This window comes from Parasteatoda tepidariorum, chromosome 6, assembly GCF_982258835.1.
Source record: "Parasteatoda tepidariorum strain Cologne lab strain chromosome 6, Ptep-v5.0, whole genome shotgun sequence".
NCBI lineage: Eukaryota > Metazoa > Arthropoda > Arachnida > Araneae > Theridiidae > Parasteatoda > Parasteatoda tepidariorum.
The window spans coordinates 51,029,136-51,051,483 of NC_141760.1; the positions used below are offsets into that span (position 1 = coordinate 51,029,136).

General features: G+C 27.4%; 1 long non-coding RNA gene across 3 annotated transcripts in view; it reads right to left on the reverse strand.

Moving 5' to 3' along the window:
- Window positions 1-22,348, reverse strand: part of LOC107436714 (uncharacterized) — a 124,142-nt gene that overhangs the window by 28,176 nt on the left and 73,618 nt on the right. For 2 of the 3 annotated variants that reach the window (XR_015434624.1, XR_015434623.1), the window contains one exon: window positions 2,817-2,914. This is a non-coding gene — a long non-coding RNA (uncharacterized LOC107436714). Of the gene's footprint in view, window positions 1-2,579; window positions 2,915-22,348 lie in introns of those variants that run through there. The other variant, XR_015434627.1, reaches the window with a different exon arrangement.

Below are 22,348 nucleotides of genomic sequence, written 5' to 3' on the forward strand. Positions count from 1 at the left end.
TCTATTTTCCTAATTTAAATTGCTATTGCTTCTGTATTTTACTAAGTTGAAACGATTCGCCAAAATTACAAATAATTGAAACAAATCTAATTTTTTAGTTTAATTCTTAAATTTACTAAAAATTTCCCAATTTGGACAAAAGTTTCCACCCAATAATCGTTAAAAATAGATTCATCAGTCTCAATTTTAGAAAATTATAAGCACAGAAAAAAAAAACTTTGAAAACTTTTTTTTACGTAAAAGTAACTTTTTAAATATCAAAAAATACGATCATAAACGCTTTTCATTTTTACATACCCTATGCTTCTCTTCATATTAACATTTTGCTCCGTTTTTTTTTTTTTTTTTTTTTTTTTTTTTTTTTTTGATGCAGAAGGTCCTTGCGAAAAAGAAACCAACACACAACAATCCTGAATAACAGCTACAAACTTCCAGCAGTTTATTTCATGTAACTCTCTAAAAAGTTATATTTAATACGAACACAGTGCCTTTAGAAAACTGTCTCAAAGATTGCAACTTAGTTCGTGAAAATCCAATTCTTAGTTTCGAATGAGATTTCCTTTTGCACTAAGCTTATATAAAAAAGAAATTTAATACTTATTAAACAGAATAAAATCTATGTGATAGAAACTGTTTTGGATAGGAATCATATTTTAAATACCACTTAAATTTTCCCATTGCTTAACCAAAGCAATGATATTGAAAGGATAAAAATTAAAATGAATATTTTTCCTTTTAATTCACATCTCTATATGACTATTTGAGCCTAACAATGTGGTCAAAATTGTAGCGTTTCAAAATAGTGTTCAATCTTCAAATATCTTGCTACGCGTTGATTAATTACCTTGCATCACAAGCAAGACAAAGATTGTCAGTTTCTACAAAAGATACTTACCTTTTCGTCTGCTTTGAAGCATGTTTCACTTTTACAAACTTATTTTCCACACATCTTTATTGCATAATACAATGTATAGTTGATTAATATATAGTTAACACACATAGGAACAAAATAGGTACCGCAAATACTTTTTCTGGGTTAAATTACCTGTTCATGACATATACATAAAGTTACACCAAATGAAAATTGAAATGAATATTTTTTCTTTCAATTCACATCTCTGCTTGACTTTTGGAGTTTAACTGTGTGGTCAAAATTCTGACGTTTCAAAAAAGTGTTCAATCTTCAAGTATCTTGCTATGCGATGGTTAATTACCTTATATCAGAAGCTGGACAAACATTGTCTGTTTCTACAAAATTACCTTTTACTTACCTTTTCGTTTGCTTAGAAGTATGTTTCATATTTGCAAACTTAATTTCCAGGCATCTTCATAGCATTATAAGATATTAAGGTTAATTAAAATACTACAAATACACTCAGAAGAGCCGGATGCCTCAGGGGATAGAGCGTTCGCCTTCCAATGAGGTGAACCGGGTTCGAATCCCGGTGATGGCTGGTCGATACGAATCCGTATCCGGCTTGCACCGACCACAGTGCTGACGTGAAATATCCTCAGTGGTAGACGGATCATGGGTTAGAGTCCCCTTGCCGTCAGGAAAACCGTGGGAGGTTCTCGTGGTCTTCCTCTCCATGTAACGCAAATGCGAGTTAGTTCCATCAAAAGTTCTCCACGAAGGCAAATTTCTCCCTATACTTGATCCAAGAGTTCCTTTGTCTTCTAGATTGGGTTCAAAATTTCAAGGCTACGGAGTTGAACATTAGTAGTCGTAAACCCAAAAATTGGGTCGGCTGTTCAACGACGGTTGTAAAAAAAATTACACTCGGAAGTAATAAAATAGGTAAAAAATAAATACATTTAAATATATTAGCAAATGACACAAATAATAAGTCGTATCAGATGAAAATTATCAAAATTGTGTGAATATGGAACTGTAAACGGAGAAATGAAGACGTGCATTTGAGGCGTTAATTTTTAAAACCATCTCAATCTAGATCAAAAATTTAAAAAGCAAGAACAAATTTCTATTTAGGCATTCAAAATTAGGTCAACGTAGTTCAAAATAGTACTCAAGTACATTGTTACTTCTTAATAATGTAAATTTACAAAAAATAAATTTGAAAGAAATAGATAAGTAAATAATAAAAAAAGTAAGTATAGGTCATTAAAAGGTTTTGATGTTTTTTTTAATAAATAATATAATGATTATAAAATAAATAATTAAACTGCTTTTCGCATAAACCAATCTATTTTCATTTTTTTCTTTTTTTTTTTTTTTGCTAACTTCCATCCATAGAATCCTTTTTTAATTGATGCATTTGGATATTACAATCATAGATTATTTTATTATCATATATAATTTTATTATATTACAATCATATATTGGATATAACAAACATAATCAGGAACCTAAGTAAAAAATAAACATCCTTACTTTTCAATATTAAAAAAAAAGCAATTAAAATATTATTTTAAATTAAACATGAACAAACTCTTATTATTTTTAATTTTTTCAATACAGTTTTGATAATCTTTTAATATTAATTATGAGAATAAAAATCTTAACTAATTTTATTCTCTTAACAACAAAAAATCATTATTTTTTTAATATTAAATGTGAGAATAGCAATAATATTTTATTTCAGGTATTGAAAAGGAAAATAAAATACTTTAATTATTAAAGCTAATAAAAATGCATCATAATAGCAAAGAATCGAAAAATAAACTAACAAATAAAATTTTATAACAAGTAAATTTTATTTGTTAGTTTATTTTTCTACTATTCTTTACTATTATCCATGATTATTATGCCTTATTATAATACATTATACAACATTAATGAAAATTCTTGTGCATACTTTTCTTTTCATTGAAAGCCAACAATGATCTCAACTGTAGTGGATATTCCACGATCTCTTTTATCTTTCTATTCTGGAAAGCTGGAACCTTCTTTAGGCTGGAAAGATTATAAAATAATTAAAAATCCTTCATATGAGCTTTACTTCTTTTGTATGAATATTTATCATGAACTATGAATAGTTATCAGAAACTATTTTTTTTTTTTTTTTGTAATGATTATGTAAAATCTTTTAAAATGTTTTTACCTTTCTTTGATTTCGTCAATTCAGAACTTTAAACAAAAGGAAGAAATAATTTTTATTACTGTACATATCCTGATAATGATTTCTTCTTTCTTTTTAAAAAAAAGTAATTAAAAATATTTATGTGCTTAAAAAGTGCTTATTTTTTGTTGAAAAATCTGGCAATTCACCCTGTAAATACAAGGTGTAAATAGCGATTTCTTTAAACGCCTTTTATGCACACAGATGTGACAATTTCATCAATTTTTACCGAAAGGGGATTACAAGCTGCGTTTGTTCTTATTAGAGCCTCCATGGCATGCTTTATAGCAGTATATCTCGACCCTATTTATTCGAAGGATCATTAAAATAAATATAAATAAAATTTAAATTAATTTGTTTACAAATAATATATTTTCTATTCAAACCAGGTAGTCATGTCTAGGTTGCAAAAGAATACCACTAAATGCGAAATAAATAAAAAGAAAATAAACATTCAAAAACAAATAACTAAATTTAATGTGATTGCTGTTGTTGTATGTTGTTGACAAACATGTCAATTCTAGGTGTCAACCATTTACAACAGCACGTAGCACTGCCAAATTATGTAAAAATAAAAACAAAAACTTTTTCATATTTTTTCTATTTAATGTTGTTTGCGTTTAAACGCGATAAATGTAAAAATTGCAGGAAAAAAGCAAAAACTAAATCTGAACTGCTTATTTACTGAAATGACATGATTTCAAATCGGGGAGCACAAAATCTCTTCTGATTAAATATTATAGGAAGAAACTCTGTTGCCAAAATATCACTTTGACAAAATACTGCCCATGAGTGCAAAATTCATATAATATTATTAATTTATAAAAATGTTAGACGATAATTGAAAATCTTTCGAAGGAACATTTCATTATGTTTTAACGAAATTCGATCCAATTCCGTTCATTTCCAGGCCATTGTGACAAATTAGGTAGCATTCTTTGAATTTTCCCTTTGATTATGGACTTCTCACCGAACTGGCTAAGCAACCGGCTAAATTCAAAGTAAGTTTTCCCTAAACAGCGCAGAGTGTTCACTTACTAGAGAAAAGAAAAATTTAAAAGACATTCTAAAAAGAACGGTTTTAAAAATATGTTTAAACGTAAAAATGTTAAAATCTAAATGTCATTAAGAGTTTTGGTCATTAAATAAAGAGATTGGTAAAATTTTCTTTCGCAGGAAGCTCCTTACAGTTGTTTGTTTCCTAACCTGATGTCTTTTATTGCAGTATAATGTCTCTTAGAACATTTTTTATTTGTTCTTCAATTGTGGGATATTTTGTTTGCGTGATGATATAGACTCACGAAAGATATAGATATCTTTTTCATCGTGTCATTTTTTTTCATTTCAATATTCAACCTATAATTTGTTCTACTACGTGCATCAAATAATTTTTGATCCAGTAATAATTAGTTTTAATTATATAATCTCGAAAAAAAAGTCAATAGTCGTTCGTATTCGCGCATTAATATGCTGACCTCCAAAAGGAAACAAAAATTCCTATAAGACATAAAATAATGGCTATAAAACACTCTTTTATTAATAAAAACATTTAATTCATTTAGCCTTTAAAAGAAAAGACACGCAAGTAAGTAATCATGCTCAGTTATTAAATTCCTATGTCTCGTTCTAGTCACATTTGGTTAGCATTCAGAATAATTTTTAAAAAAAATCCATACTGAAATTTTATACTTAAATTTTTTTAGTTTTTCCAGACCAAATCTGCTAATAGTGTAAGTTAAAAAATTTATCATTACATTCATCGTCTTTTTTTATTTATTTACTTATTTATTTTGCTGAACTGTTACATAATGTTTCAGTTTGGAAAAATTAATTAAATTAATTCCTAAAAGGTTAACATTCAACCTTTTGAATTTCGCTGAGTTTTAAATGCTGGTAGCTTATGATTTAAGTTATGTTTCTTATTTAAGTTATACTCTAATAGTATTTTGAAAGCAATTTCCACAAAAAATTACATTAGCCTGATGAAGTTTTCAAAATTATTAATCCATAAATATTTAGGAGAACTTCATAACCTGCATCACCAAATCAGTATGTTACCTGAATTATGATTTTTAAAAAATGACCAAGCCGCGAAGACATACAAAAGTAAAGACATAGACTTTCAAAATTCTTATATTAACTCCGTTCCTAATTATATATATGAAAGGAAAAAAAAAACTTTAACGAAATTCAATAGCATGAAAAAAGTTTTAACATCAATAAATCGGTTTTTAGTAGCACATTCGTTTAAAATTTTTTAAAAAAAACTGAACAAGAGGACACATGATGAAAGTAGTTGCAAAATGTCTAAACTTTAATCTTTTTTTTTTCTTTTTTTGTACAATTTACCGAATTTTGGGTAAAATTCTTTGAGTAAATTGTAGGCTCTTTTCTGGCCCATGTTCAAATTGCTTTAATTTTTTTTTTTTTTTTTTTTTTTGAAAATTGGAAAATTTAATCATTTAAATCAAAGTAAAATAAAAAAAATCTATCAAAAAATTAATGATGTAAAATAAATTTTAACGATCAGAAAATTTCAACAAAAACAAAAAATTTTAATTGTGAACAATAACCAGTGAGTGGATCGTGTAAAAAAAAGGGGAAAAATGAAAATTGATTAAATGGTTTTTTAAGAAAAACTTCATCAATTTGACCATTTGTACTTGAGAAAGACCATCTATCTTTATCAATGATGATAGATACTTGATATATTTTAAAAATGTACTCAAATAACAGCTACATATATATTTGATAATTCTAAAAAATATATATAAATAATTCTTTTTAAAAATAATCTCTATTTCGTTTTTTTAATACAATTTTTTTTTTTTTTTATTTCTCAAATATCTGTTATCAGATAATATGTCCTTTAAAAATGTACTCAAATAACAGCTATATATTTTTCAAAAGAATAAATAATAATAAAATTATGTATATTATGGTATGTTTTTATACTTTCATCTTTTTCACCACCCCCTTATTTCGATTAAATATCCTAAGTTGAATCGATGTAGCAATCATAGGGATTAAAAAAAGATACCTTTTCGGATCATTAAAAGACTTGTACGAATCGTAACGGGTTACAGAATTAAGCCGTTAGAGGATTACCTCTAACTTAGTGGGTATCCGCAAAGGCAATATTTCATAAGTGAAATTGTAATATTTTTATAAGTCAAATTAATTTTGAGGTGCCCTAATTTTCGACAGCGTATCTGCCTATACTTATTGGGATTCCTATTTTCCAATTTGCGGCTACTCACTCTATTTTATGACGATTACTTATGTTCTGCTCCATAGCCTTATAATTTTGAACCTCATCCAGAAGACAAGGGAACTCCTGGATCAAGTATTGGGAGAAATTTGCCTTCGTGAAGGTCTTTTTGAGGGAACAAACCCGCAGTTGCGTTACATTGAGAGGAAAACCTCCTACGGTTAGCCTGACGGCAAGGGGACTCTAACCCATGATCCGTCTAACTCTAAAAATATTTTACGCCAGCACTGTGGTGGTGCAAGTCGGATGCGGAATTCGTATCGATCAGCCATTGCTGAGATTCGAACCCAATTCCTCTCATTAGAAGGCGAACGCTTTATCCTCTGTGACATCATGGCTCAATCCACCTTATTTTGAAGGTTGATAATCCAAATCTATCGAAAAATCAATATTCTAAGAAAGTATGTTTTGTATTTCATTTCATTCTTTTAAATATCGCCCGCACTAATTAATTAGCATATTTAAGGTTAATCTCTCGAATCATTAAGATTCAGTCTTAGTGCGATAATTCGATCAAAAGTTATCAAGGTGTTCGCTTTTTTTATTTTTTATTTTTATTTGGCTCACTGAACTTGTTCAACTTGTATTCTACTTTCAATGAACCAATGTCTTGAGTACAAAAACATTTTTTTTTAGGGCCAATTGTTTCTGTGTTGAAAGGATGTTTGTTTTAAATTGTTCTTAATTTTGTCAGCATTGGAATAGTTCACTGTTAGCTTATAATTTTCTGTGTTGGTTTAAATTTTTGTGTGAACTCTCTGAAACTGAAAAAGCAAATGTAGCAATTATATATGTGGGACATGAAAAATAGTGAAGAGATGAAATAGACAAATGAGATGGCAACAATATATAATGCATAAAAAAATAACAAATAAATATATAAATGAATGAATAAAAAAAAATCACTTTTCTTGCTGTTAATTAATTCAAATCTCATTCAACTTATCCTTTAAATGCACGCTTTTATATGTTCAATTAACAGTTAACTAATTCTTAAATTGCTTCGTTTCTTCAACATAATCTTATAAAATTATACAACTATTTTCTTTCCATAATTCGATTTGTCTACGTGCAGGATATCTATATTGTTTTTTGTTATTTTGACTACTGACATCCCCTCCCTGCTGGTGATAACAGATCAAGTCGAATCATAATTAATATAATTCGATTTATAAAAATCGAACGCCTACGGAAATTGTTCAAAAATGTGCATTTCCTATTGAAGGGAAATATTACATTTAGTGCTACATAAATTATTTCTTACTGCAACAGGTCTGTACTACCCTACTTTTGTTTAGCCATGGTAAAAATGAAGTATCTCCTGGTAAATAAATTTTGAAATACCGAACTTTTTACAAATTTATGCCGAAGAAAACAAATACAAACATTTAATCTGTTATATCTTCGATGTAATTTCATGGGAAATGTAAGAGTTGCTAAAGATGCATATAATAAGTAAAACTATAGTGGTGGTTTAAAAAATTGCCATGATTAGAAATACATTATAATATCATTCAGTCGGTAATCATATATTAACGCGACTGCTGCAGTTGCTTCTCTTTTACAACAAAAGAGGGGACTAAATGTGATGCAATAAAGCAAAATAAATAATTAAAATAAAACAAAGAAGTAAATTTTTTAAAAATGACAAGTTGACTACTAATGACACTACTTTTACTATAAATGACACATCTAATAATTTCAATAATTAAAAAAAATAGATTAATATTTTGGTGGTTTAAAGAATTGCCATGATTAAAAATGCATTAGAATATCATTCTGTCAGACATCATATATTAACGCAACTGCTACAGTTGCTTCTCTTTTATAATAAAAGTTCTAACTAAATATGATGCAATAAATTAAATAAATAAAATAAAAAATACATATTTTAAAAATGTCGAGTTGCACCACTTTTACAATAAACGACGCATCGAATAATTAAACTATAACATTTGGTGGTTTAAGGAATTGCCTTGATTAAAAATGTATTGGAATATCATTCAGTCAGTGATCATATATATATATCATATATTAACGCGACTGTTACAGTTTCTTCACTTTTTTAATAAAAGATGTAACTAAATATGATGCAACAAGTCAAAAGAAGATAAATAAATAAATAATATGAAAAATACACATTTTAATAATGTCGAGTTGCACCACTTTTACAATAAACGACGCATCGAATAATTAAACTATAACATTTGGTGGTTTAAGGAATTGCCTTGATTAAAAATGTATTGGAATATCATTCAGTCAGTGATCATATATATATATCATATATTAACGCGACTGTTACAGTTTCTTCACTTTTTTAATAAAAGATGTAACTAAATATGATGCAACAAGTCAAAAGAAGATAAATAAATAAATAATATGAAAAATACACATTTTAATAATGTCGAGTTGCACCACTTTTACAATAAACGACGCATCGAATAATTAAACTATAACATTTGGTGGTTTAAGGAATTGCCTTGATTAAAAATGTATTGGAATATCATTCAGTCAGTGATCATATATATATATCATATATTAACGCGACTGTTACAGTTTCTTCACTTTTTTAATAAAAGATGTAACTAAATATGATGCAACAAGTCAAAAGAAGATAAATAAATAAATAATATGAAAAATACACATTTTAATAATGTCGAGTTGCACCACTTTTACAATAAACGACGCATCGAATAATTAAACTATAACATTTGGTGGTTTAAGGAATTGCCTTGATTAAAAATGTATTGGAATATCATTCAGTCAGTGATCATATATATATATCATATATTAACGCGACTGTTACAGTTTCTTCACTTTTTTAATAAAAGATGTAACTAAATATGATGCAACAAGTCAAAAGAAGATAAATAAATAAATAATATGAAAAATACACATTTTAATAATGTCGAGTTGCACCACTTTTACAATAAACGACGCATCGAATAATTAAACTATAACATTTGGTGGTTTAAGGAATTGCCTTGATTAAAAATGTATTGGAATATCATTCAGTCAGTGATCATATATATATATCATATATTAACGCGACTGTTACAGTTTCTTCACTTTTTTAATAAAAGATGTAACTAAATATGATGCAACAAGTCAAAAGAAGATAAATAAATAAATAATATGAAAAATACACATTTTAATAATGTCGAGTTGCACCACTTTTACAATAAACGACGCATCGAATAATTAAACTATAACATTTGGTGGTTTAAGGAATTGCCTTGATTAAAAATGTATTGGAATATCATTCAGTCAGTGATCATATATATATATCATATATTAACGCGACTGTTACAGTTTCTTCACTTTTTTAATAAAAGATGTAACTAAATATGATGCAACAAGTCAAAAGAAGATAAATAAATAAATAATATGAAAAATACACATTTTAATAATGTCGAGTTGCACCACTTTTACAATAAACGACGCATCGAATAATTAAACTATAACATTTGGTGGTTTAAGGAATTGCCTTGATTAAAAATGTATTGGAATATCATTCAGTCAGTGATCATATATATATATCATATATTAACGCGACTGTTACAGTTTCTTCACTTTTTTAATAAAAGATGTAACTAAATATGATGCAACAAGTCAAAAGAAGATAAATAAATAAATAATATGAAAAATACACATTTTAATAATGTCGAGTTGCACCACTTTTACAATAAACGACGCATCGAATAATTAAACTATAACATTTGGTGGTTTAAGGAATTGCCTTGATTAAAAATGTATTGGAATATCATTCAGTCAGTGATCATATATATATATCATATATTAACGCGACTGTTACAGTTTCTTCACTTTTTTAATAAAAGATGTAACTAAATATGATGCAACAAGTCAAAAGAAGATAAATAAATAAATAATATGAAAAATACACATTTTAATAATGTCGAGTTGCACCACTTTTACAATAAACGACGCATCGAATAATTAAACTATAACATTTGGTGGTTTAAGGAATTGCCTTGATTAAAAATGTATTGGAATATCATTCAGTCAGTGATCATATATATATATCATATATTAACGCGACTGTTACAGTTTCTTCACTTTTTTAATAAAAGATGTAACTAAATATGATGCAACAAGTCAAAAGAAGATAAATAAATAAATAATATGAAAAATACACATTTTAATAATGTCGAGTTGCACCACTTTTACAATAAACGACGCATCGAATAATTAAACTATAACATTTGGTGGTTTAAGGAATTGCCTTGATTAAAAATGTATTGGAATATCATTCAGTCAGTGATCATATATATATATCATATATTAACGCGACTGTTACAGTTTCTTCACTTTTTTAATAAAAGATGTAACTAAATATGATGCAACAAGTCAAAAGAAGATAAATAAATAAATAATATGAAAAATACACATTTTAATAATGTCGAGTTGCACCACTTTTACAATAAACGACGCATCGAATAATTAAACTATAACATTTGGTGGTTTAAGGAATTGCCTTGATTAAAAATGTATTGGAATATCATTCAGTCAGTGATCATATATATATATATCATATATTAACGCGACTGTTACAGTTTCTTCACTTTTTTAATAAAAGATGTAACTAAATATGATGCAACAAGTCAAAAGAAGATAAATAAATAAATAATATGAAAAATACACATTTTAATAATGTCGAGTTGCACCACTTTTACAATAAACGACGCATCGAATAATTAAACTATAACATTTGGTGGTTTAAGGAATTGCCTTGATTAAAAATGTATTGGAATATCATTCAGTCAGTGATCATATATATATATCATATATTAACGCGACTGTTACAGTTTCTTCACTTTTTTAATAAAAGATGTAACTAAATATGATGCAACAAGTCAAAAGAAGATAAATAAATAAATAATATGAAAAATACACATTTTAATAATGTCGAGTTGCACCACTTTTACAATAAACGACGCATCGAATAATTAAACTATAACATTTGGTGGTTTAAGGAATTGCCTTGATTGAAAATGTATTGGAATATCATTCAGTCAGTGATCATATATATATATCATATATTAACGCGACTGTTACAGTTTCTTCACTTTTTTAATAAAAGATGTAACTAAATATGATGCAACAAGTCAAAAGAAGATAAATAAATAAATAATATGAAAAATACACATTTTAATAATGTCGAGTTGCACCACTTTTACAATAAACGACGCATCGAATAATTAAACTATAACATTTGGTGGTTTAAGGAATTGCCTTGATTGAAAATGATTTAGAATATCATTCAGTCAGTGATCTTATATTAACTCGACTGTTACAGTTTCTTCATTTTTTTAATAAAAGATGTGACTAAATATGATGCAAAAAAACGAAAGTGGGTAAATAAATTAATAAAATAAAAAACACATATTTTTAATAATGTCGAGTTGCACCACTTTTACAATGAACAGCACATCTAATAATTAAACTGTAACATTTGGTGGTGTATGGAATTGCCTTGATTAAAAATGCATTAGAATATCATTCAGTCAGTGATCTTATATTAACTCGACTATTACAGTTTCTTCATTTTTTAAATAAAAGATGTGACTAAATATGATGCAAAAAAAACAAAAGTGGATAAATAAATTAATGAAATAAAAAATACATATTTTTAATAATGTCGAATTACATCAATTTTACAATGAACGGCACATCTAATAATTAAACTGTAACATTTGGTGGTGTAATGGTTAAAAATGCATTAGAATATCGTCAAGTAAGTGATCATAGGTTAACGCGACTGCTATCGTTCGCTTATTTTTTATAATAAAGGATGTGATTATATATGATGCAACAAAATAATAAATAAATAAATCCAAAAAAATAAATAAAATAAAAAAATACGTATTAAATGTACATATAAAAATACATATTAAAAGGTGTAACTACATTACACCACTTTTACAATGAACGACACATCTAATAATTAAAACTGTAGATTAAGATTTGGTGGTTTAAAGGATTGCCCTGATTAAAAATGCATCGCCAAATGAAATAATAAAGAAAGTTGGCGTCGAAATACTGTCAAAGATAATCAAGAAAAGAGGAAGGGATCGTGAGCATTAATCTTACGTGAAAACGAGTTTATTGGCTGACTAAACGTAACTCAACTACGTTTTCCAGGCACGTTTCTTTCACGTTTTCCCTAATCGTCCATTCTGCACACCAGGGGAATTCTTCCTTATCTTCACTTTTATGCAAATGAGGATGAGGGCTGGGCCATTCTCTTTCTAACACAGACTTCATTTAGGACTGTTATTTATGACACTGAAGGAAAACTATGTCTGCGTCACACACTTTTTAACGACTGTATTTCTTTTGGAGAGATCAGATGAATTGTTTTTTACTGCTTCTCATATTGTTTCTTATAAAGATGCATTTCACAAAATAAATAAATGAATGAGAAATAATATATTTTTTTACAGGATTTATTTGTCTCTAATAACGTTTTTGTAAAAAGAAATTAAACTTACAACGTCATGAAGTATGTATTTTTTTCCAATGGGAAATTGAACCTTTAATATAGTGACACTTTTATTAGAATAGGAAATCGAATCTTCAACTTCATAGCGCATTTTATTTATTTAAGGAAATTATATGCTTATCAGCAACACCTGACTCAGTTTTTATTTTAACATTCAGTGTACTTATAAAAAAAAAGGGAGTTATTTTTTTCAGTTAAAATAATATTTAGAATAACGCAATCATATAAACGCAAGTATGCTAATATATTAATGTGATTCGAGAATTTAGTTTCAGAAGTGTAATATAAATCTTAATGTTTGTTTATAGTTAAAAAAAAATTTATAAAGCAATTTTATCGAATTTCGCATAGTTTTTAATCTGGAGTTTGCAAAAAATAATTAAGTGTGGGTAAATTCAAGTCTCTGAGAGATAATTTAATATTTTTAATTAATGTTTACTTATTTGCATTTTAAGTCCTTTAATGTCGAAGTTTTTAAAATTTCACTTTCCTTATGTAGATAAGTAGGTAGGTATTTTATTTACGTCGCACTAGAGCTGCACAATGGGCTATTGGCTACTATCTGGGAAACTTCCCTGAGGATGATCCGAAGACATGCCATCGCAATTTTGATCCTCTGCTGTGGGGATGGCTTATGCTATTAGCATGCAATCATTGCTTTGGTAGCTCGACGACCTGCGCGCGAAGTTGAGCACTTTACGGGAGAACAGTTTAGTGAGGACACCCTCGGTCCCTACGCAAGTTGATGAAAGTGGTCATCACCCCCCCCCCCCACTCACTGACTGCTGCCAGTGATGCTTCGGTGTTCGACTGGAACTCGTGTATTTACGATCAATCCACTACGGGGCATTTCCTTACTTAAATAGTATTAAGACTTATAATTATAATTAATTATGATTGTAAATTGCTAAAACGATTGTTCAAGATGTCACTCGATGCTTATTCATATGTCAACATAAATCATGATTAAACCACATATAAATAATCATTTTAAATGACATTCCCCTTTTTGTTGCTAATTATTGTACTAGCAAACGACTTTAATTCTGTCGGTTGCAAAAGAGAGAAGAAAAAAAGTATGCATAATGTAATAGCATAAACAAAGTAAATAAATTTACATGTAACGAAAAAAACTATGAATGGAAAATATACCGTAAATAAGAATAAAAAAATAGTGACCTAATGTTTACATCAATTCATATGCTCAGCATTCATATTTTCGTAAGCTATATGAAGATCGAAAACACGCACAAAAAATGCAGGAATAATTTTTTTAATGTTGACATTTGAATGGAAGAAAACCCACTCAAAATGAAATAAAATACATAAATGGAATTAGTTAAAAAAATAATAAGGAAAAGAGGTTGAAATTAGTCAAATTTATAAAATAGTGTGCAAAAAAAGATACATTCTTGAAAAAATTCATTTGTATTGAAGCAGAATTATTGAATTAAGGATTGGTATTGCAAAACTTGTTAGATTACCAGAATACGGCATTTTCCAGAAGATTTTTATTTGTTCCATAGCTTGAACAAAAAATGATATTCGATAATATTAGAAAATTGGGAAGAGACAGCTGTAAAAATTTTCGCAACACATACACTATGCATTTTAATAAACGTGACCAAACTTTATTTATTTTCTTTTTTTTCTTTTTGAAATTTTCCCTCGAAATATAGAATGCATTTTTATGAATTCTTAAAGAATCACGTTAGAAAGTTTAAATATACTAAATTTTACGACTTTTAAAAAATTTGCTATATTCATAGCCAGTGGAAGGGGTACATGAAGCCACAGAGCCACAAATTTTTTAAAAGTCGTAAAATTTAGTAAAATGCACGAACTTTTTTTTATTGGAATTTATTTTTATTATATATTATTAATAAGGTTTAAGGCTATTATTTCTACAACAACCTCATGTTTCCTCACCAAAATTATGTAACCAATTGTTGACTCGCAAATTAAATATGAAAAAAAAACTTTTTTTTCGAATAATTACTGTTTGGAAAAGTGGTAAAAAAAATTTAAAGTCTCTACAGTTGATATTCACAAGATAGCATGCAATCGACAGATTTTTCACACATCTCCGACTAGCTGTCTCAATGGTTTTAATTAAACATTTCTACGCACAGGTTAATTTTAATCAGAACTAATCATCTCTGTATATGAAATCTACAACGAGATTCCATTGGAATATTTGGAAATCCCCAGCATAACGTAAACAAGCCTTTCCTTTTAGGTAAAAGGATTTGTTAATCGATTAATCCAAATCATTAAAATTATCCGTTCCTTTCGTAATTATATGTGCTCGCACATTCATGTGAAAATGTTATGGCCAGTGACAACCGGATTTGGGGATAAATTGGTTTGACTGAGGTAAGGTGCAAGCATTAAAAGGCTATTAACATGATCGCGATTGCAGCGCCAAATCTACACCGTTTACGAAAAGAGGTTGAAGAATTGGGAAGCAAAGCATTATTTTCTTTCTGTGACCTGAGCGCCATCTACTTTTTTAAAATAAGATTAAACTTTTCATTTTAAAAATATAAGTCGTTTTGTGTTTATATTTTTATCTAATTTTTTATTTAATAATTTTATTACATCTCTTCGATAAAAAATCGAGACTGTCACAAATGCACGCAGAAGAAAGAGTATTTTTCCTAAATATTAGTATAGATTTTCGAGTATACATAATGTTTAATAAATATTTTAAATTAGTTTTTTTAATTTCATATATTGCTTGATTTTCGGTTTATTAATTTTTATCTTGGTAATATAAAAAATATTTGTTTTTTCTTTTTAGTATAATTATCCAAACGTGCTTAATTGTGTATAAGCTAAAGTTTATTAGAAGCTACACTTGTAATTTTTTCGATTCTTGTAAAGAAAAAGCTGGTTTAAATTTTATACCCAGTTTGAAATTAGGATTAAATTTTAAAATGATTAATATAGTTTTGTAAATTCAATAAATTATGTCAGAATTTCCAAAAGAAAATATGATAAAAAATAAAATAATTTTTCATTGAAAAAATTAGTTAAATCGTTACATTAACAAATTACTACATTGATTATAATAAAAAAACTCAAGTTTTCAAATAAAATAATGCAGCCTTTGTGCATTACATAAGACGGAAAAAAAAGAACAATGAATATTTTATTAAATACAAATATATTTTCTATGTATCTCCTTAATTTGCATATAAATAAAGCGTTTTGTACAGTACAAAATTTTTTATGACCAACAAATAGTTTTTAAAGTGAATATGTAATGCTTACAAAATTTTTGCAACAGGATTTAAATTTTATTAGAATTACATTTTGATTATTCATATGAAAATAAATACATTTTATGTTCACCTCTGTTGACAACTGTAATGAAGAAAAAATAAAGTTTTAATTTCAGTTTTAATTTTAGTTTTAGATATAGTTTTTACAGTAGTAAAGTTTTAGTCTTAGATATAGTTTTTATGGTAGTAAAGTTTTAATTTTGGATATTGTTTTTATTGTAGTAAAGTTTTAATTTTAGATATAAATTTTATAGTAGTCAAGTTTTAGTTTTAGTTATAGTTTTTATGGTAGTAAAGTTTTGATTTTAGTTTTAGATATAGTTTTTATAGCAGTAAAGTTTTAATTTTACTTTGAGATATAGTTTTTATAATAGTAAAGTTTTAATTTTAGTTTAAATTTAGTTTTTTAAATTTTAATTTAAAAATAAGTTCTACTTATACCAGTGGTTCCCAAATTGTGTTCCTCTTAACCCTTAGAATCACCCTCCGGGGAAGAGTTAAAGGGGTTCCAAAAGTTGGGAAGTTCTATTTTTTAACTAGTAATTGTTTCGAAATTTTTTTATTACATTTAAAATTAATTAATAATTTATTATCTATTTAATATTTCGGTTGTCCTTATGAAATTAATAAAAGTAAATTGCCAATAAAAAAGATATTGTGAATTGTTTTTTTAAAAAAAATAAATAACTTTTATAATAACAATATAATGCACTAATTATGAAAAGGACATGCATTTATAAAAAAAATTGCCTTTGTATTTTCTAATTCGGCTTTTCAAATCAAAATCAAATAACTGAATTCGTAAATACAGAAATATTTTTCCCCAATAACTATTTTCAACGTTTCAGCAGTTTTCCTAAGAGCAGTTTTAGTTTTTCTTTCAAAGAAAAATATAAGTCTGCCTATTTTATTCGTTTATATAATACCCAAAACAAATTTATTACTAGACTAAATAAAGCCCAAGGACTGCGAATTTAATTATGGGACATAAAACCTAATTTAAGATAATTAATTATAAAACAATGAAAAAAAATCATTCCTCTGATTAAATATTTTCAAAATAAAATTATATTTTATTTGTTTATACGTTCACAATTATCTTCTACGTGTTCTTTACTTATTAAGTCGAGGTTCCACCGATGAAAGTTTGATTATTTAGGGTTCCACATTCAAAATTGGGAACCGCTGACTTATACAATTGCACGTAATAAAAAATTATTTTCTTACCCACTAATAAAAATTTAATTGTAATTTGTATCGTAAACTTATTTTAAGAAATTTCACTTCTTTAAAGCAAATATATTTTTTATTGAGCAATTGTGAAATAAGTAATTATCGTAACGTACATTAATAAATAATAAAACTCAAGAAAACATAATTTCTGTAAGACAAAAGAAAAAGAGAATACTTCGAATGCAAAAGAAAAAAGGATTAAAATAGTAGAAAAAAATTGAGATAATATAAATATTTTGATACCGAACTCATCAAATAATTCTAAATTTATTTATCAATCGATACATGAATAAGTCCCTTATAATTGAAGAGAAAATATTTAATTCTATAATGGATGCAAATTATTCTGAGAATTTTGACCAACTCTTTTCGTAGAAATTGGAAACCACGCGGCTATTTACAAAGTAGCTGTCCATCATAGCTATTTTGTTGGAAGAATCTATTAACATTATTAGAATGAAAATGGATTTGCAGATTTTATTCTGAGAATTCATTAATCTTCTATAAATATTTAGTTTCACAACAAAACCACAGTAAACACTTACAATCTAGATAATTCCCAGAGTTATAAAATGAACACATTAATCAAGATTTTTAATTTTAACATGTTTACGGAAAAAAGAAATTTCAGTATTATATAGTGATAGTGAATTTCAATATTTTAAATATGAATCTTTAATTTATGTTTTAAATTTTTTTAATGAATGTATTTAAGATAAATTTAGGTGGTTAGTTTTATGTTGAATATTTTATTATTCCGTGAAACAAATTAATAAATATTGTAAAAAACCAAGACCATACTAGCCAAGGCCAAGTATTTGTGAAAATATTAATTAGAATATATTGAAACTGTTTTTCTTTTTTTAAATTGATTTTCCGCTTAAAATTGCCTTACTGAACAAATTATAATAAATTAGGGTCACGTATTAAGAATTGAATGTAAATAATTAAATTCAAATTAATTAAATAATGAAATTAATTAAATTTAATTATTTAATTTTTCATTAATTTCAAATTAGCACCTAACTTTCTCAGCTACTAAGCTTTTTTAAATGCTGTTGATGCTTGCCATTTGAAAGTTTGCATGGAATGCATAGTTACAAAAATAATTAAATTTCAATTTATGTATTTTTCTATAAGTGACCTTAAATAATACAATAATTAAATTTCTGTTGTTTCCTTTTATAGAATGAATTTCAACTAGTATACCTCCACCTCCATCACATTTTACATATTAATTTTAATTATTTATTAGAAATATACAGTTGCTCGGAAAGTAATTTAGTTTTTTTTACAAACAGAGGACTCAATTGCATTTTTTTTTTTTACATTTAAGTCGAATAATCATTAAAAATTTTGAAAGCTAATATAGGAAGGCTTACTTGTGAATTAGATTGATTCTACGCCGTAGTCTTTGGTTGGTGTCCTTTCAAAAATAGAAAGTAAGAAGCAGCATTTTCGGCATAGTTTACTTCTTCTACAATCGAAAAAGTAAAAATGCTGTTCAAGCGAGAAAAATATTATCCGATTTGTATGGAGAAGATGCATTGATGTTAAGCCAGTGCCAAAACTGGTTTGCAAAATTTGTACCAAAAATTGTTATAAAAGTTATTGTTGCAAAATGATTATTATGAGTAATACCTTTACTTTAAATACGGAGGTCAAAAATCATCTGAATCAGTTTTTTGAAATTAAGGAACAAAAATTTTGTGAGCTGATTATCATGCTACTACTGGAAGGACGGCAAAAGTTATTGAACCAGAATAGACAATATACACTGAGGTGATAAAAGTCATAGGATAGCAATATGCAAATATATAGACGGCAATACTATCGTGTACAAAATGTATATATGGGTAGTACACTTTCAGGACTTTTATTTGCGTTCTTTTATTCATCTGAGAATGTCTCTAATGGAATAATGATGGCAAGACGAGAATTCATAGATTTTGAACGTGGAATGGTACTTGGAGCTAGACGCATGGGCATTCCATTTCGGAAATTGGGAGGGAATTCCTAAATCTACATCATTCCAAAATCTACAGTGGTCTACATCATTCCTAAATCTAAAGAGTGTGCCAAGAATACCTAATTTCAGGCATAACCACAAACTATAGACAACGTTGTGGCCGATCGTCTGCATTTAATAACAGACAACCGGCGTGTGTTTGGAATTGTCAGTTTTAGCAGCTTAAAAACATTGCGTGAAATAACTTAGAAAGCTTCAATGCGGGACGTGAAATAGACATGTTTGTTACGCGAAAATCGGCTGTAATGAGATATGGCAGAAAAGGACTAACTCGAGTTTATTTTCTAACAGCACGACATCACGTCTCTTGGGCTCGTGACCATATTGGTTGGACCCTAGACGACTGGTAAACTGTAGCGTGGTCAGGTGGGTCACACGATTTCAGCTTATCAGAACTGATGGGAGAGTTCGAGTGTGGCACCAGGAAGCCATGGACCCAAGTTGTTAACAAGGCACTGTGCAATTTGTTTGTTGCACTATAATTGTGTATGCTTCATTTTTATGGCATGGACTGGGTCCTATCCGATTACACAGACCATTGTCACAGAGCCTTAATTGTTTGCGACTGGTTCGAAATACATTCTAGACAATTCCAGGAGATTGATTTGGCTACCTAGATCACCCGATTGAAATCCCATGGAACATTCATGAGATATAATCCGGAGGTCAGTTCGTGCACAAAGTCCTGCTCCCACAACACTTTCGCAATTATGAAAATGCCATATATTCCTACATGACTAAATATTCCTGCAAGAGACTTCAAACTACTTGTTTAGTCAATGCCACGTCGAGTTTCTGAACTTTTTAAAATAATTATATTTTGTGGCAACAGTTCTATTCATTAATGAAAAATAATTTTATTTTAAAATTTAACTGCTAAAATAAATAAAATGAATATTATAATGTTGTTAATGGTAGTTTTCACAAAATCTGTTTTTGTTATTATTTTTCTCCTTTTTGTAAAAAGTATCGATATACAATATACATATTTTAAAAAATTTCAAATAAACTTGAAATTCTTCAAAATTTATTCATCTTACAAAAATTGAGAAATTCTTCCACAATCCTTGTAAGGTAAGGATTTTACCATCTGCAATGATAAATTTTTGAATTTTCATTCCCAACTTAACAATTTTCTGAAGATTTTAAAATTAAATGTTATTAAATTCTAAGGGGTTATGATTATTAAAAAAACATGTTTCCATCATAAATTTTGGTAGAGATGCTTTCAAAATTTTTTATAAATATTCATAATAAAAATGGTACTATAACAATCTTTAATATCCATAAAATAAAAAATTTGCTCAGTAATTTTTTTCTTTTAATTATACAATGAAAAAATAATTTATATACGCAAAAAACATGCTTTTAAATTTTGCCATGTACAAAAAAAATTTCTGAATTTTCAATCTAAACTTTGAAATAAAATTTAAATGTAGAAAATTGCTGACACTGCCAATAACACAAAATGTATATTAAGCATGTTAATGAACTTTTAGAGAAATAAATTTATTCTATAATTTTAATATATTTTAATAATTTATTTGAGTCCCCTCCGATAATAAATTATGTCTACACCACTGACGAAAAAGCGCCGTTTGACAAATTTTTTCTTCTATTTCTAACCACCATTTTTTTTGAACCACCATTTTGGTTTTAGATAATTACCAAATTATGTTTAACCGTTATTAAATATTAATTCACACAGAAAACACTTATTTTTTAACAATTAAAACGATGCAAACAATTTTCAAAATTTAATTAATTCTATGGAAGAGTCACTTTTTTTGCTTTAACTTCGTTACAATTTTTTTCTCTATTTAGTGACAGTATAATAAAATAGCACTCATACTTTTTTAAATATATGATCTATGAATCAGATTTAACAAAAAAGAATGTAATTTTTTTCGTGATTTATTAAATAGATAAGTGTATTGCATGAATCGCGAAAGCAATTTATATATTTAACTTTAATACTTAACATTAGAATAAGGGATAAAAATTGTTCAATTTTTATTTGTAAAATTCAGAATAATCCTCAAATCCAGATAAATTCGTATAATTATTGTAATTGTTTATTGTTAGAGATATGTGTGTGCAATACGTATTTGAGTAACAATTCATAAATATAAGTCAAAAAATTGATCAATGCTTGGATATTTTGAAAATATTTGAAATTTAACAAAGGGACTATTTTTCACTTTCTCTCTTTTTAGTGATTACGTGATTTTTTTTTTTTTCATTTACAAATTCAAAACATACTATTACTTATAAATTATTCACCGTAAGCTTTTATAAGAAGCAAGAAGCTTCAAAATTCGCACACATGAAGATCTTCATATTTGGCGACCGTTAATTGCGCCATAAAAATGTTTGAGCAGGTGTAAATATGATGAACTGCTCGGCAGGTGTAAATAAGTCTACACCAGTTAGTGTGAATGGCAATTCTACACCAAATTTTTCGTAAATGACGTCTTGAATTAAATAAATATTCAATTCCAAGCCTTAATTTTAAAAATTCCTACTTTATTTATTGTTAAACAGGAGGTGTAATGACTGTTTTTCACCAACTTCCAGATCATATTTTCCAGTTATTTGGGATGGCTTACTAATACTAATGCGAGAAAGAAAAGTTATAAAATTCTACATTCTTCTAAGTGTTAAAACTTTATAGAAATATTCTCCCCTTTATCCGTTGCCAATAGAAAATATTTAACGAAAATGGGATTATACCGCCACATCGTGTCCTGATATTTGAAAATTAGTCATTCGGCTATTTTTTATATTCTGCGTGGTTCAGAGTTTTGTGTTTTAATGCAAATAAGACGTTGCCAACCGAAAAAACAAATTCAGTATTTTTTTTTCGGGATTACCTTAAGAGATTTATTTACTAGTGATTTTTTTTCTGTTATTTGAATGTTTAAA